Source organism: Zingiber officinale, chromosome 4A, assembly GCF_018446385.1.
Source record: "Zingiber officinale cultivar Zhangliang chromosome 4A, Zo_v1.1, whole genome shotgun sequence".
NCBI classification, from domain to species: domain Eukaryota; kingdom Viridiplantae; phylum Streptophyta; class Magnoliopsida; order Zingiberales; family Zingiberaceae; genus Zingiber; species Zingiber officinale.
Window position 1 is genome coordinate 106,735,454 of NC_055992.1, and position 17,158 is coordinate 106,752,611.

Sequence of the window (17,158 nt, forward strand, 5' to 3'; positions counted from 1 at the left end):
TGTATCTGAAGGACCGAAAAGAATTTAGATATCTCCACAATGACATGATATTGACTACTTTGAGCCTAAGCCCTCATGGTTTTGCTCTTGGTCTCTACCCAAAAGGCCTAATGCCAATAGAAATATCTTTTTCTTATAAACCCATGATCTTTTCCATGTGTTTTCAATGTGGGACTATGTTTGTAACCTTGCAACCCCAACAATCCCCCCTCAAACAAAGAGCCACAGGGTCCCCCTCAAGTATCGGGCCACTCTTGACCTACTCAAGGTCTCCCCTCGAGCATCGGGTCACCTTGACCTGCTTAGGGCCTCCCTTACTTTGTTCAAGGTTTCACCCACATGGTTAGATCTTGGATCATAACTCTGGCTTATGCTTCTTCCGGTGGTTAGTCCGGTGAAGAGCAACCTAGCTCTGATACCAATTGAAGGATAAAAAAGAATTTAAATATCTCCATAATGACATGATATTATGTACTTTGAGCCTAAATCCTCATGGTTTTACTCTTGGGCTCTACCCAAAAGGTCTCATGCCAATGGAGATATCTTTTTCTTATAAACCCGTGATCTTTCCCATGTGTTTTCAATGTGAGACTATGTTTGCAACCTTACAACCCCAACAATATTAGGGAGAGTCCAGGGTGAGATATGTTAATGCTTACACATTCAAGGACATCAAGTTTACTATTAGCCAGTAAGTAAACAGATATTTACAAAGGAAGGTTCAAAGGGTAAAACCTACCTATCCTATACTGGACACAACTGTCGAATGCTATCACATACCTTATTTCCATTCATGTGGGCAGATTATTGAATATATATGAATGAAGAAGAGGTGGAAGAGGCATGAAGCTCCATTAAGAATGAGACTTTAGTCCCACATTGGAGATTTTAAGGCATATTAGTTAGTTTATATTGATTCACTTGTATTGATAATGTGAAGAAATGCATGGGGAGAGACTCTCTCTCACGCGTGAGTGTGCAGGGGGTGCAAATTCAGGGCACGGATTGCACTGAACTAAGTTGACTCGTGTGTGAGCATGACCAGCGTACGCCGAATATCAGACCGATCGGGGTAAAATTTGCCCAAGTAGAATAACTAACATTTTGCCATGTACAGCTTTTTGCTGCTTATTTAAGTGTGTAACGGATACATTAAATGCAAAATTTAAACAACCGAGTGAAACATTGGCATTTCATATCTCAGTGAGTAATGATCATTAATCGATCATTGACGTTGTCATTGATCTAAGCTCCTATATAAGGAGGCTGCGATCGTGGGCAAAACGACTGACGTACACACAAGTAGAAGCTCTCCACCTCCGTTTCCCTCCCTCCGCTGTCATGCATCTCTTGCTCAGTGGATTACCTGTGGTAGCAGTTGGGTACCTCTTAGTTCGTCGTGACCTCTAGTGTTGATACAGGAAATATCCGATGATCAAACCTGAGTTTTAATAATGGGAAAGGGTTCAAAGTTAAAGTTATTTGTTATCTATCAAGGTTCATTAAACTTGAAGGAAAGTCCTAAGTTGTCTTACGAAAAAATCCTAGTGAATTCAAGGCAGTTGGAAAATCCTAGGGGTGGTAACCCTAGGTCCTAGGGTGCGATAACCCTAGGTGGTGGAAAGTCCTAGCTGCAGTTAGGCAGGAGGAAAACCCTAGGCGGTGGTAATCCTAGGTCCTAGGGGGTGGTAACCCTAGTCTAAGGAAAACCCTAGGGGGTGGTAACCCTAGGTAGAAAGTCCAGTCAGTCTAGAGGACCGATTTGGCAACAGGTAAACTCTCCTGAGAGGAGTAGGTGAGGATGCGTTCCTTGGAGAGAGAACAGTAGGCGTCGATTCAACCTAGGATTTTTGAGAAATCTGAAGTCAGAACCGGACAGTCTGAAAACTGTCAAATGCTTTATTTTTCATGTTTATACTATGTTAAATTTGTGTTACAGGGTATGGTTGGTTTCTTGGACTAAGATATTTTGCAGGAAGATAATTGAGCACTTTTGTCTCGGATGAACAATGCTCAAGGCGCCTCTGTGGGGCTGGAAGGCACATTGAGCACGCTGGTCAAAGGATCCACGCAGTAGCGAACGAAGGAGCCTTCAAAGGAGTTGAATGCGCCTTGGACGGCTGATGGAAGACACCTTCCATGGAGCTTGAAGGTGCCTTTGGGTGGATAATCAGCGACCACAGCGGATCTTATCGACGACCGAGATTCAAGGGATAAGACTTCGCTAAAGGTGCCTTCTATGGAGGCTGAAGGCGCCTTTAACAGGCTATTTAAGCCAATTTCGGGCAGCAGCTAGGAGATCAAGAAATCGCAATCTTTCCTTTTGTGTGTTGCTCAAAAGACAATCCATTGAAGTTCTAACATTGCTCTGACAATGAAGAGCTCGAATTTCAGATATTTTATTGTCGGTATAATTTTGATTACTACATCCAATCTGTTGGTTGCTATTCGGAAAACTTAATGGTTCCACTGTACAAAAATTTTATACAAAGGTCTGAACCTTTTCCTAACTACCATGTGTTCTTTTAAATTAAACTTGGATCGCCTACGAAACTTAACACGTTTGATCCAAAGTTTAATCTATTTGTTCTTTTAAGTTTAGACTTGGATCTCCTGCGGAATTTAACACTTTCGATCCAAACCACCTAGGTTATTAATTCTATTAAATATTAATTTCCAAAATTGGCTTCCAGTTCTGACGTGGCGAGGCACATGGCCTTCTTGGATATGGGAGCAACCACCACCGACTAGACAAAACCTTTTAAGGAAAACTAATATTTAATTACCTTAAATAACTTTAGGTCAACCGAAAAGAACAATCAAATCACAAGGAAAAAGAAAAACAAAAGAACACAACATCGAAAATAAATTCGAAATACTAGAATCGCATGCCTCTTGTATTTGGTATTATTTCCAAAAATAACTAGTATGATGCGGAAAAGAAAAATATTAGTTATACCTTTTAGAAAGACCTCTTGATCTTCTACCGTATTCCTCTTCTAACCTCGAACGTTGTATGGGCAACGATCTTCCAAGATGAGGACCACCTAGCACCTTCTTCTTCTTCCTTCAAATTTCAGCCAAGCACCAAAAATCCAAGGATGAAGAACTTTTTCCACCAACTAAGCTCCAAGGGATGCAAGCTTTCTCTCCTTCTTCTTCTTCTTCTCCAAGTAGTATCCGGCCACCACAAGAGCTCCAAGCAAAGAAGGGTTTCGGCCACCACAAAGAGAAAGAGAGGGAGAGAGGATGGCCGGCCACAACACCAAGGAAAAGAGGGAGAGAATAATAGAGGTTGTGTCTTGTGAAGGCACCCCAACCCCCTCTTTTATATTCCTTAGCTTTAGTAAATAAGGAAATTTAATTACAATAAAATTTCCTTAACTTTCCTTGATAACAATTAATTAAGAAAAATTAAATAAAATTTCCTAATCAATTGTATATGGTCGGCCACCTCATGGAGAGCAAATAAGATAATTTTTAATCAATAATTAAAAATTCCTTATTTGTCTTTGGAAATTTTAAAAAATAAAATTTCTCTTTACAATCCCTTCATGGTTGATAAAAAGAAATTTCTATAATTTTAATTTTTCTACATGTGAATAATTTATAAAGAAGAAAAAATAAAATATCTTTCCAATCTACAAATAAGGAAAGAGATCTAATCTCTTTCTTTAATCTTTTGTAGATCCTTTTAAAAGAGATATTTTAATTTTAAATCTCTCCAATAAATTATATCTTTCACATAAGAAAAATTTAAAATTGAAATTCTTGTTAATTTAATGGGGGCCGACCACCTAAGCTTGGGTTCAAGCTAGGGCCGGCCACCCATGAACCAAGGCTTGGCCGGCCCTAGCTTGAACCACAAGCTAGCTTGACCGACCCCTACATCATGGGTACGAAGGTGGGTATAGGTGGGTATAGTACTCTATAAATAAGAGGCTACGATAGGGACCGAGAGGAGGAATTGGTTTTGGTCTCCCGATAAAATTAAGCATCCCGTGTTCGCCCCGAACACACAACTTAATTTTATCAATAATAATTCATTCCACTAGAGAACTATTATTGAACTACCGCACCAATCCCAAATTATATTTTTGGGCTCCTTCTTATTATGAGTGTGTTAGTCTCCCTGTGTTTAAGATGTCGAATGTCCACTAATTAAGTGAGTTACTGACAACTCATTTAATTAATATCTTAATTCAAGAATAGTACCACTCAACTTTATCGTCATGTCGGACTGAGTCCACCTGCAGGGTTTAACATGACAATCCTTATGAGCTCATCTTGGGGACATTATCAACCTAGATTTCTAGGACACAGTTTCCTTCTATAATCAACAACACACATTATAAGTGATATCATTTCCCAACTTATTGGGCTTATTGATTTATCGAACTAAATCTCACCCATTGATAAATTAAAGAAATAAATATCAAATATATGTGCTTGTTATTATATTAGGATTAAGAGCACACACTTACATAAAAACTGAGGTCTTTGCTCCTTTATAAAGTCAGTATAAAAGAAACGACCTCTAATAGTCCTACTCAATACACTCTAAGTGTACTAGTGTAATTATATAGTCAAGATAAACTAATTCCTAATTACACTACGACCTTCCAATGTTTTGTTCCTTTCCATTTTGGTCGTGAGCTACTGTTTATAATTTATAAGGTACTGATAACATCATCTTCTGTATGTGGCACCACATACTATGCTATCTACAATATAAATTAATTGAACAACTACAACTAAATGTAGACAATTTGACCAAATGTGATTCTTTTTTCAAAATAAATATTTACAAAAGCTTAGGCTTTCAGTATACACTCTAACACAATCAACTATACTCTTTTGTAATATTTCGAATTTATAGTGATTGCCCATTGAAAGCACTCTTACATGCAGGTCTTAGAGTAGGAGCCACCACAAACTCCGAACCAAGTAAATCTTGGTGTTTTTCGTTTGTATTGTTTTTATTTCCACCGCATATTTACTCAAAATGTAAGTGAAAGCCATGAGCACTATTCACACCCACCTCGTCTAGCACTTTTTGATCCTACTATTGGTATCAGAGCGAGGTCGCTTCGAATCGGTGAAATCATCATTCAAGTAATTTTTTTGTGGTAGTTTTTACTTTTTTAGAGTCAATCGGAATCGGTAAAATTGTCGCCTTCCGATCTATTTTTTCGACCGAGTTCCTTCATTTCTCAAAGTTGGTGCAACACCACTTGAGCTTGCCTTTTTCATTATCCCACACTACTAATCCAAGACCAAGTCTTGGAACAAATTTTCTTATTTTTCTGTTGCGCTAGATTTTTTTAATGGCCTACCAAGAAGGCTACAACACAGCTCACTCGCCTCTATTTTTTGACAAAGATTTTGGCTACTGGAAGGAGCAAATGGAGTACTACCTTCAAACCCAACTTGAGATGCGGATGATCATCAAAATCAGCATCTCACTCCCACTTGATGGCACTGGAAAACTAGTATCTTGTGAGAACTAGGACGCAAGTTTGATGAAGAAGGTAGAGGCCAACGCTAAAGTGACATGTACTCTTCAATGTGGTTTAACAAAGGAGGAACTAAACCGAGTAGGCCTATTCTCAAGCGCCAAAGATTTATGGGAGAAGGTAATCGAGTTGCATGAAGGGACCTCCGATATTAAGGTAAGTAAAAGAGACTTAATTTTAAATAAGTTATATAATATAAAAATACAGGACGGTGAATCTGCAAGTCAACTACACACACGCATCCATGACCTTCTCAACAGTCTCCACGCAATCAGACAAAAGGTAGAAAATTACGACATCATCAGGTATGCATTAAATGTATTTCCTAGGAACACCTTGTGGGCATCAATGGTAGATGCGTACAAGGTCTCTAAGGACCTTTCCTCCATTAGATTAGATGAATTATTTTTAGAGTTTGAATAACATGAACAGACTAATACACCTATGGCTGAGAAAGGTATTGCTTTAATTGTAGGTATGAGCAGAACACGGGAAACAAAAGCAAAGCACAGAACTGAACCCGAGTCTGAAGAAGAACCGGACTCAGATGAAGATAACGATGAAATCACAGCCGAGATGGTGAATCTGGTACAAAAACTCTACAAGAAAAGGAAGGGATTCACCAAGAAGGACATCAAGAAGGTGATTCAGTCCAAGACGGTGCAAGCAAGTCCAAAAATGAAGATTGAGGTAACCTACTACGGCTGCAACAAGAAGGGACATATCAAAGCCAACTGTCTGAATCAAAAGGAAGCGAAGAAGAAAAAGAAGAAGAAAGCACTGTAGGTGACGTGGGATGAGTCTTCCTCCGAAGATTCTGATGAAGAGCTCGAACAAACGAGTTTCCTCGTGCTCACGGCCTGGAAACAAGTCGACGAATCAAAAATCGAGAGCGTGTCGGAAACAGATTCTGAGAGAAGCTACGGATCTGTATCCATTTCTGAAGGGCCTAACCCCACTGTAAGTACTTCTCAAATAACTAAACTACATAACCTAGTTAATTATCTTATGTGTAAGTTAGCCAAATCCAATGTCCGGGTCAAGTCACTCCAAAAGGAGGTAACACTCCTTAAGGAGGAGACTAAACTAAATTCTTTGACTGAGCTGGTTCAAAATGGAAGTTCAACTCAAGTCCAACAACTTGAGGAATAAAATTCCAATTTGAAAACTCAAGTCAAAGAACTTAAGGACACATTGGAATGGTTTATCTTGGGTTCTAAGAATCTTGATCTGATTCTTGGAAAATAAAGAGTCGTATACAACAGATCCGGACTTGGATTTAAGGTTAAACGAAAATACAAGTCTTACTTATCACTTGTAAATAGAACTAATAGAAAAATAGTCCAAGCATGGGTGCCCAAGTTAAACTTGATTAATCAAGTTAGAATTAGTCAATATTGGATTCCCAAGGATCAGATCTATTACCTTGATAGACCCTATCAAGGCTATGATATAGGGGGAGCCAATAGAAAGACCATCTTTATCGATAAATAAATTTATTTAATGCTTATTTTTTTCCGCTTTATTATACATGCTTAGACTAGGCTAGATATATATAAGGACCTAGGCGTTATTTACACTTGACTAATTAAACCTAGGGGTTTTAAAAAGGAAATTAAATATCCAATTTCTTTGAAAAACTTTGTCTAGAAGTGCTGGATGATCTCATACCCAAGGAGGCCTAGTGCCTCGCCACAGCTTGGAAGCCAATCTTTGAAATGAATATTTAATTGACTAATTGTAAAACCTGGGTCTAACTCAAATATAAATCAATCCCTAGATGATAATCTAAATCAAAGATAAAATTAATCATCTCACAAAAACCTATAAGGTTCCCTGATTGATAATTTAGAAAAGGGTGAGATAGACTTAGGTAAAATTTAGAATTAATTTAAATTCTAATAAATCTTAATAAATCTAATCTAATTTTAATAAATTTAATTTAATCCTAATAAATCTTAATAAATCTAATTTAATAAATAAATCTAATCTAATTTTAATAAATCTAATTTAATCCTAATAAATCTTAATAAATCTAATCTAATTTTAATAAATCTAATTTAATAAATAAATCTAATCTAATTTTAATAAATCTAATTTAATAAATAAATCTAATCTAATTTTAATAAATCTAATTTAAGCCTAATAAATCTTAATAAATCTAATCTAATTTAATCCTAACAAATCTTAATCAATTAATAAATCTATAAATCTTAATAAATATTTATTAATAAATTTTATTCAATAAGTCTAATCAATTCATAACTTAACTTAATTTAATAAATTCAATTAAACACAAAACCATCTAACAAACACCCATAGGAATAACATGTTTGACAATCTAGACTGGATGAGATGGAATATTAAGGAGCTAATTTTAATCAAACTATCTTTTGATCCATTAAATTGAACCAAATCAAATACTTTATGTGTAGGAACATAAAGATTTGGATCAATGAATGTTAGATAGTGGATACTCCAGACATATGACTGGAGACAGATTGAAATTCACTAAGCTACAATTCAAGAATTTAGGGTCAGTTGCGTTCAGTAATGATGAAAAACTTAGGATAATCGGAACATGTAATATCAAACTGAGTTCTAATTTTATTATTCAAAAAGTACTATTGGTTGATAAATTAAATTTTAACTTACTTAGCATTAGTTAGTTATGTGACTCTGGGTACATAGTCACATTTTCAAAATCAAAAGTGTTTAATTAAAAATGTTAAAAATCCTGAAATTTCACTTAAGGGAATTAGAAAACAAAACATTTATACAATTGACCTACCAACCTCCTCACTAAAGTGTCTCCTGACACAACAAGAGGAAACTAAGTTGTGGCACAAAAGACTGGGTCACACTCATACCAGACTCATTTCAAAAATGAGTCAAAATGGCTTAGTTAGAGGTTTACCTAAATTAAAAATTATAGAAAATACAATTTGTAATGCTTACCAACAGGATAAATAAACCAAGTCAATCCACAAGTTAACCAATTTAAATAGAACTAACTCGATACTTGAGCTCCTACACTTAGACCTGTTTGATTTGCATGGAGCCAAGTCACTAAACAAAAACCAATATTGCTTAGTTAAAATTGATGACTATTCAAGATTTACATGGGTAAAATTTCTAAAAACTAAAGATGAAACTTATGAAATATTTAAAACCTTTTGTAAGTTGATAGAAAATGAAAAAGATACTAAAATTAAAAGAATTAGAAGTGATCATGGAGGGGAATTTGAAACCCATAAATTTACTGAATTTTATGAAATTAAGGGATACAAACATGAGTACTCATGCCATAGAACTCCCCAACAAAATGATCTAGTAGAACGGAAAAATAGAACCCTACAAGAAGCCGCTAGAACCATATTAAATGAATATAACATAAATAGTCAATTCTGGGCTAAGGCAATAAATACTGCTTGTTACATTCAAAATAAAATCTTAATCAATAAATTGTAGAATAAAACTCGATATGAATTATACTATAATAAAATTCCTAATTTAAATTATTTAAAAGTATTTGGATATAAAGTCCACATTCTAAATACTAAAGATTACTTAGGAAAATTTACATCAAAGAATCGTTTTAGGATACTCCACAACTAGTAGAGCTTATAGAGTCTATAATAAAAATACCCTAAAAGTTGAAGAAACAACCAATGTGATTTTTGATGAAGAAAATAACTTAACTAATTTAACAAATAAAAATATAAATCAAAATACAGAAAAGATTAATATAAGAAATATAGACAACGATGAAAGTTTTCAAATTAAATCTAGTAAATCACAGGAACCAATTGTTGACACTAATATAAGACCATCCAGAATAAGTACCAATCACCCATCTAACCAAATTTTGGGTGATCCAACTCTAGGAGTTCGAAATAGATCATCTTATAGAAATTTAAGTAAGATAGTCCTTATTTCTAAAATTGAACCCAAGACTATAGAAGAAGCCCTACCTGATCTAGACTGGGTCTTAGCAGTGCAAGAGGAGTTAGCTCAATTTAAAAGAAATCAAGTCTGGGAACTTGTACCTAAACCCAAAAGTAAAATCATAGTTGATACCAAATGGGTATTTAGAAACAAATTGGATGATAAGGGTGAAATAGTAAGAAAAAAGCTAGACTAGTAGAAAAAGGGTTCAGCCAAATAGAAGGGTTAGACTATGATGAAACCTATGCACCTGTAGCTAGACTTGAATCCATAAGGATGCTGCTAGCCTATGCAGCACATAAAAGATTCAAGTTATACCACATAGATATAAAATCTGCATTCTTAAATGAGTTCATCAAGGAAGAGGTGCATGTAAGTCAACCCCCAGGATTTGAGGATTTGGACCACCCAAACCATGTCTTTAGGTTAAAGAAAGTCCTATATGGACTAAAACAAGTACCTAAGGCTTGGTATGAACACCTATTAACTTATCTAATATCTAAAGGGTTTAAATAAGGTCAAATAAATCAAACCCTATTTGTAAAAACCTTAGAAAAAGATATCTTTATAGCCTAAATTTACGTAGATGATATAATTTTTGGCTCAGCCGATATTAAATTTCTAAAATAATTTACCAAATTAATGGAAAGTGAATTTGAAATGAGCTTAGTTGGGGAATTTAACTTTTTCTTAGGCTTACAAATTAAACAAACCAAAGAAGGAATATACATTTTTTCAAATAAAATATGCTAAGGAAATAATTAGAAAGTTTGACATGGAAATTCTAAAAACATCAATACCCCAATGACAACTAATGTAAAAATTGACTCTGACTTAGAAGGAAAATCAGTAGACTTAAATATTACCAAAGTGCTATAGGAAGTCTCTTATACCTAACTACAAGTCGACCTGATATTTTATTTGTAGTAGGTATGTATGCTAGGTACCAATATTGTGTAAAAGAATCACACCTAACAAATGTTAAAAAGAATACTTAGATACATTAAGGGAATCTTAAATGTAGGACTTTGGTACCCTAGGACTAGCACCTTTAACCTAATTGGCAATTCTAGCTCATACTATGCCCGGTGCAAACTAGATAGAAAAAATATAAGTGGGAGTTGTCAATTTCTAGGTTAGTTCCTAGTAAGTTGGTCAAGTAGAAAGTAACACTGTGTTGCTTTATCCACTACTGAAATTGAGTACATAGCCATGGGGGAATGTGCATCTTAACTATTATGGATGATGCATACCTTATAGAACTATCAATTAGAATATAAAAATATAAAAATTTCAAATGATAACATAAGTTTTATTAACTTAACTAAAAATCCTATCCAACACTCAAGCACTAAACACATAGAAGTAAAGCATCACTTTGTAAGGAATCATGTAACTAAGGGTGACATTGTACTTAACTATGTTGAGACCAAGTCAAACCTGAATGATGTTTTCACAAAATTCTTACCTGAACTTGAGCTTAGTGCACTTAGAAGACAAATAGGAATATGCTTAGTAGAATAAAGCTTATTTTTGAAAATACTCCTGTAAAATATCGGAAATAGACGAATATTAATAAGGGAATTTTCCGGAATTTTTAGAAATTTTTCGGGAATTTTTCGGAGCTCGTACGGACGAGTTGACGGGGATAAAAACGGGATCCGAAAAATCCTGTTTAGGCTACCCCAATTAAGTGAGGAAATGTTTATATTTATATTATCTTTTTATTTTTCCTTATTTTTATTTCCCATTTCTTTTTCCTCTCCCGCGAGCCCGAGCCTTTCCCCGACGCCGATTTCCTCTCAGCCTTTCTTCTTGCCCTAACCGCTGGCGGCGGTTTCTTCCTCGCCGAAGTTTTAAAACTCTCGGCCAAGCTCGCTTCCTTCTTCCTCTCCTCTGCCTCCCGTTTCCTTTCTCTCCTTCTCCATAGCAGCGACGCCGACTCCAAAGCATTAGCGCCGACCACCGCGAGCCCTAGCCTCGCCGATCTCCTCACGCGAGCCACCACCACCGTTCCTCCCCGCTGCACACCACGAGCCCGACTCCTCTGTGCCCTTCTTCCTCTCTGTCGCGTCTCGGCACAGCGCCGACGCTGACCGTCTCGCCGGTGTGTCTTTGCTTAGGATTGGGTCCGGACAGGAGTAAACAGAGCCGACCATCGCTGGAGATTGCTTGCTTCCGTGCCCTAGCCTTGGTCCACTGCTACCTCTGTACAGGTTAGTTTGGACAGGAGCAACAGTGTCGAGTCCTGTTTGTGTTTGCTCGACAGTGTCGAAGATGACACAGAGTTGTGCCCTAGTCAGATCTTGGAGGTAAATTTGGTTGTTGATTAGAATTTGTTGCTTGATTTGCTGTCGATCTTGATTTCATCAAATCCGAACAGTGAAGAATTCCAGCAACTCTTGGATTTCAGTATAAACCAGTGGCTTTGAATCAAGGTAAGAAGTAGAGTAATTGTTACATGTTGATGAGTTAGATTCATGTATTGGATTAGGAATATGTTGGATTTATCCATGTTTAGGTATGTTCTTGATACCTATTGATAATTTATTCATCATTAGGTTGTGTAGAATAATTAGGTTATATGGATTTAAGTTTTGGATTTTTATCAAAAAGGTTGTTTGGGGTTAAGGTAATTAACCCTAATTAACCGCTAGAAAGGTCGAGGGAAATGGTTTAGGGTTTATCCCTAAATTTCTATTTAGGATTTACTTAGTTGTTTGTTTGTATTCTAGCTAAATAAAAGTAAATGTATTTTTGTTTACACAGGACTTTGACGCGAGATGAGTATCTCGGAGTCAGATTGGACCTTTCTATTTTCGGAGGCGGGTACTTTTGACTTATTGTCTTTGATATGCATAGTAGTGAAATTAACAAGTTGCATTAATTATGTTCCTCATTTGTTTCGGTTAATCACTACCCGATTACCTGTTGTCTGCTTGATTGATTGTTTGTTTGCATCTCGTATTGATACTTATCTGATTTCACATGCTCATGGGTAGTGATATAACCATGTTTTTACCATGTCAGGACCTAGGTTTGATACCTTATTTGATCAGTATACCTTGATATGATTTATTCACTATGGTGCCCATTGTTATATGTCCAGAGGTTGGTTTAGTATATTACCATGCTTAGTGACATGCACCATTTGCATGATCGCATGCTGTGCGATAGATTGCTCCATTATTGTTGAGCACTTTGCCAGTTTTCATCACTGTTCGGTGTTCCGTTGTGACGCTCATGGGTAGCGTGACACAGCGTGGTAGCACGTCAGTTTGGCTCTTCCGGTGCTCCGTTGGTCCGCTCATGGGTAGTGTGACGCAGCGTGTAGCACGTTAGAGATCCCTCCCCGTCATAGCGTACCGGGAGATGAGAGCATTGCGCTCCCCCATTTATGATTTGGGGTAGGAGTACGTGTGTACTCCGACAGCATCCCGTCCACTCGGTCACTCATCAGGGGTAGTGATGCAGAGTGCACGGTCGTCACAGCCCTACCCACTCGGTCCCACTTTTGTTGTGAGTTGGCTGACTGGCGTCAGGGGTGACCATGACATTGGCATCATATGCATGATGCGTTTATTGATTGTGTTTGTGTTTGCTGCATTTATATGCTGCATATTGTTTGGATACCTATGTTTGACATGCATACAGGATTTCCCTATCACTTGGACTGTTTGTCCTTATACCCAGGTCCTGGTTAGTACAGTTTCTCTCCTGTTTTACTTCGGTTTGCATTTACCTTTATTTTATCAGGAGACTGTACGCATGATTAGTGCTAGGTGTTATTTCTTTACTTTGCATATCAATTGTACCTGCTGAGTGTTGGACTCACCCCGCCTCCATTGTTGTTATATTTCAGGATGATGTTGTCAGGAGAGAGTTCTAGTTGCTGGTCCCCTGAAGCCCCGAAGACTTACGGATCTACTGGTTTTGTTTGTTTTCTTTTTGACGATGTTATAGACTTGGTTTGTTTGGATACTTGGACTTTGTATGGATTTTGAGATGTTGATGGATTTTTGGTATGATTTGGATTTTATTCTACTACATGCCTGCCTGGACGGCAGAAGAGGTGAGTTCGTCGGATTTGAGCTTTACGAGTGTAGTGGAGTAGGGTGGATTTCGAGTCAGGGTATTATCTTTCTGTTTACTTATATAAACTGCGTGGTGATGGTTTATTTTGTTGTTATTATTCCAGCCGCATGTGGCTGAGGTATTTAGTGCTTGTAGAAAGTTTCAGATTGTCCACCGTACAGGGGAGATGCTGCCGAAATTTTCTCGGACAGGGACTCCTCTTTATTATTTTAAAAATAGCTTAGTTTTAAACTTCTAGGAAAAATATTTTCAAAATCTCAATTTTATTAGTCTTTCAAAATTTGGACTTAGCCTAGGTATTTACCGCCTAGAAAGCATGTTCCCCTAGGTCTCAGCCAGAGTATCTTACAAGCACACCAGGATTACCTTGCTTGTGTATGAAAAACACTTAGAATGATGTGAGATGCATAAGGTACTGCCTGGACTTCAGAATGCTTATAACTATGCATCAACATAAGTCTGGGCAATGAATACTAAATTCAAATTAATCAAATTAAGTTATCTATGCTTAGTTAAACTAACTGGAACCCTTACTTAATTTGATTAACCATGTGAAAGTTATTACCTCATGATAAATAACTAGTAGCTAACGGTTAGATATTTGTTTAAAAGTAGATGTTTATGCTTGAAAATAAATTGTTACTCATGCTTGGACTCTAGGACTTTAAAAGTTTTTTGCATTAATCAAGGGGGAGTGAAGTTAGATATATTTGAAAGTTAAAATATTTTTAACTTCATTTTTTAAAAAAAAATTCAGTGTTTTCTCTTTGTGTTTAAACAAAATTACTTTTAAGCTAAAAGTCTTTTTATCCAAAGGGCCTTTAAAGCTAAATACTTAACTAAAGTTTTTATCAATTTTTTTGTACAAGAAATTCATTTTAAAATTAAATGTTTTATCAAATTCATTTTCAAACCTAAATTCCTTTTAAGCTACAAATATTTTTTTTTTTATCAAAAGCTAAGTTCTTATCAACTTCTTTTGAAACCTAAGTACTTGACTAAGTCTTTTTCAAAAGCTTTATAATGCTAAGCTAAGTTCTTATCAAAGTTAAGTACTTAACTTAGTTTTTATCAATTTTTTTTTTAAAACTAAAACTTTAATCAAAATCATTTTTAAGCTGAGTACTTTGAACTAAGATAGCTTCAAAACCTAAGACTAACTAAGTTTTTTTTGTACTAAGTAATTTTCAAACCTAATATTTAGGTAAGTTAGTTTTGAAAAAGCTAAATTTTTTCAAAGCATTTCTAAATTAGCTTTTTCAAAAGCACCTTCAAACGCTTAAAAATTAGCTAAGTTTTTTAAATACTACCTTTCAAGGGGGAGCTAAAATTTTTTTCTCTCTATTTAGTATTTTTTGATATATGACAAAGAGGGAGAGAAAAGTGAAAGTTTAGTAATTAAAAAAAAACGAATAAGTGATTAAGGGGGAGCTACAACAAGTGTTCTAAGTTGTTATAAATATTGCATTTTTTTAAATAACGCTTGATATTGCATCCTTTTAACTTGTACGCATTTATGTTCTTATAATTGAATTATATTTTACTTAACTTTGAATCTGATTGCCATAATAAAAAAGGGGGAGATTGTTGATGCGGGAAGCATCCGACGATCGAACCTGAGTTTTGATAATGGCAAAGAGTTCAAAGTTAAGGTTATTTTTATCTAACAAGTTTCATTAAGCTTGCAGGAAAGTCCTAAGTTGTCTTAGGTAAGAGTCCTAATGGATTCTAGGTAGGTGGAAAACCCTAGGGGGTGGTAACCCTAGGTCCTAGGGGGCGGTAACCCTAGGTGGTGGAAAGTCCTAGCTGTTGTTAGGCAGGAGGAAAATCCTAGGGGGTGGTAACCCTAGGTCCTAGGGGGTGGTAACCCTAGGCTGAGGAAAACCCTAAGGGGTGGTAACCCTAAGTCCTAGGGGGTAATAACCCTACGAAGAAAGTCCAGTCGGTCTGGAGGGCTGATCTTGCAACAGGTAAACTCTCCTAAGAAGAGTAGGTGAGGACGCGTTCCTGTTAAGGGAACAGTAGGCGTTGGTTCAACTTAGGGTTTCTGGGAAATCTGAAGTCAGAACCAGACAAATGCTTTATTTTTCATATCTATACTGTGCTAACTTTATTTTGCAGGGTATGATTGGTTTCTTGGACTAACGTATTTTGCAGGAAGAGAATTGAGCACTTTTGTCTCGGATGAACAATGCTCAAGGCGCCTCCGTGGGGCTGGAAGGTGCCTTGAGCACGCTGGTCAAAGGATCGACGCGACAACAAACAAAGGTGCCTTCAAAGGAGTTTAAAGCGCCTTAGACAGCTGATAGAAGGCGTCTTCCATGGATCTTGAAGGCGCCTTTGGGTGGATAATCAATGACCACAATGGAGCTTATCGATGACCGAGATTCAAGTGATAAGACTTCGCTGAAGGCGCCTTCTATGGAGGCGGAAGGCGCCTTCAGCAGGCTATTTAAGCCAGTCTCAGGCAACAGTTAGGAGATCAAGAAATTGCAATCCTTCCTTCTGTGTGCTACTCAACAGACAATCCAGTGAAGTTCTAACATTGCTCTGACAACCAAGAGCTCGAATTTCAGATATTATGTTGTTGGTATAATTTCGATTATTGCATCAAATCAACTGTACTCTTTTGTAATATTTCGAATTTATAGTGATTTCCCATTGAAAACACTCTTACGTGCGGGCCTTAGAGTAGGAGTCGCCACAAGCTCTGAACCAAGTAAATCTTGATGTTTTCTTTTGTATTATTTTTATTTCCGTTGCATATTTACTTGAAACGTAAGTGAAAGCCACGAGCGCTATTCACCCCCCTCTAGCGCTTTTCGATCCTACATCTAGTGCTTGGTTCGTATTGTGGTTAACCGTTGTATCTTGGGAAACAAATGAGCCGAGAAAACCTCAAAGCACAGTTGGAAGTGGGTGAATCTGTTTTAAGGAAACTACATCATCGCAGGCCTCGGCTCGTTCGCCCGCTCGGCCTCTTTATCTACTTGGTTGCACGCTCGCTTGACCTCTTCATCCGCTCAGCTGCACGCCCGTCCGGCCTCAAGCTCGCTCGGCCTCTTCATCCGCTCAGTTGCTCGCACATTTGGCCGCAAGCTCGCTCGGCCTCTTCATCCGCTCAGCTACTCTCCGTCCAGCCGCAAGCTTGCTTCGCCTCTTCATCAGCTCGGTTGCACGCCCATCAACCATAAGCTCGCTCATCCACTCACCTGCTCAGACTCTTCGTTCGCTCGGTCGCTCACTCCCTTGACCTCTTCGTCCGTTAGGCTGATCTGCCTATTCAACCACACTACTTGGCCAACTATTCTGTTGGTCGACCACTTAACCTGATTGGTCAATTCTGGTGCTATGCTCGCTTGACCGCACTATTCGATCAGTCACTTCGCCTGTTCGACTACCTCGACTGCTTGACATCTAAGCCACATAGACGTTGGGCTCGCTCTGCCGATATGCCCATTCTGTCAATTTGTGGTTTACGTTCATCACTTGTCAGAAAACCAGCCTTCGCTGACAGTCTGAGATTATCAGCTTAAGTCATCTCGACAGATAAGTTGAATTTAATTTACTATAAATTCAGCTATGTCCCAAATATCTCC

The 17,158-nt window shown here is 37.2% G+C and overlaps 1 long non-coding RNA gene across 1 annotated transcript; it reads left to right on the forward strand.

Moving 5' to 3' along the window:
• The first annotated feature begins 11,232 nt into the window (after positions 1–11,232).
• LOC121973523 lies at positions 11,233–12,290 on the forward strand. Its single transcript, XR_006109646.1, has 3 exons — positions 11,233–11,776; positions 11,848–11,902; positions 12,234–12,290. It is a non-coding gene; the product is annotated as an uncharacterized LOC121973523 (long non-coding RNA).
• Positions 12,291–17,158: the final 4,868 nt, after the last annotated feature.